Here is a 1,679-nt window from a genome sequence, read left to right as displayed (position 1 = left end):
TTATCCATTCTTTAGGAATCTTCCTGCATTACCGTATTTGTATTTTTCAATAACAGATTCTTTGTTGCAGAGTCAATTTGCTCATGTTTATGGGTATAAAAACCTACAATTAAAACCAAAAATTATTTTATATGAGACTTCGCTCATAAATAGACAAATGTTGAAAAAAAAAAACCGTGATTTTAATTCACAGCAATCATTTATTAAACATTCATAATTGGAATGAATAAATAAAATTGAATATTAAGTATTTATGGAATTTTGATTTACTGTCGGGTGACTTTTGGCTAACCTTGTATATCTATGACTGTATCGAACCACCTGCGCTATATTACTTTTGTTGATCGTCTTCAAGGGATAATCGGTGGTATTTTCATTTAATAGTGCACGGACTTAAATAATCTTTATATAATTTTCATACGTATAATCTAGTAGGTTGTCTGATGTAATAATTTCACCAACTATCGAAACGATCGTAACTAATAAATAAATGTATTACCTCCACTTTTATTCTTTTGATTGTTATATTTTATTCGCTGCGTTTATACGTTTCCCGGGTTTTCAGTTTGTATAGAACATCTTTGGATAAACTAGAAACTTTTTTCTCTCTATACATCATGTTAACCGGGATTTCGCATTAGATGCTGAGGTAATGGCGTGGATTTCTTGAATTACCCTTCTCGTACAAAAAAAGAGAGAGAATGGTAGGTAGAGAGAGAGACACACACAAACACACAGACAGACAAATAGAGAAAGAGGGAGAGAGAGAGAGCAATGCACACACATTCACACATATACATACACACGCAAGCATCCCCCGAGTTGCAGAAGCGTTGCGTACTCGAAAGTTTTGCCGTAATATGAAATTTCGTAATCTGAAATCTTGATTTCAACAGGGAAGTTTCAAATTACGGTAATATTTTCAGGAATTCCACGCTTCCGTAAGATGATGTGTGTGTGTGTGTGTGTGTGTGTGTGTGTGTGTGTGTGTGTGTGTGTGTGTGTGTATGTATGCAATAATTATTCCAGAGATCCCGATACTAAAATACTAGAATCATGTTACCCTTGGACCAGATTTATTTCAGATTTTCATGAAACTAAGATATTCCATTTAGTAATTTTGCTGAAAACCACTTCCAAGAATTCTAACATCTCCGTTTCTTTATTTGGCCATTCTTGCGATAAACATCTGACTTCTACATAAAAACTAACAATGGCTGCCATTGTTCCATGACACAGTTAAAAGCAAACAGACTTGTTTGTTTACTACATACACGTTCTCCAATTCCAGACGTTATATCCTATAAGATATAATACGATGTTACACTTTAGTATTTAATTCTATTCGAGTGTAACTCGCCATATTATGAATAATCTGGGAGGTATTATACTTTTAGCACCAAGAGCAATATCAGCTGTGGCTGTGTGGTAAGAGCCTCGCTTGCTAACCACATGATTCCGGGTTCAGTCCCATTGTGTATTACCTTGTGTATCACTGTGTCTTCTACTATTGCCTCGGGCCGACCAGAGCCTTGTGAGTCGATCCGGGTAGACGGAAACTGAAAGAAGCCCGTTGTTTATATATATATATACATAGATAGATAGATAGATAGATAGATAGATAGATAGATGTGTGTGTGTGTGTGTGTGTGTGTGTGTGTGTGTGTGTGTGTGTGTGT

This window comes from Octopus bimaculoides, chromosome 2 (assembly GCF_001194135.2).
Source record: "Octopus bimaculoides isolate UCB-OBI-ISO-001 chromosome 2, ASM119413v2, whole genome shotgun sequence".
Classification (NCBI taxonomy): domain Eukaryota; kingdom Metazoa; phylum Mollusca; class Cephalopoda; order Octopoda; family Octopodidae; genus Octopus; species Octopus bimaculoides.
Note: the sequence above shows the minus strand (reverse complement) of the source record.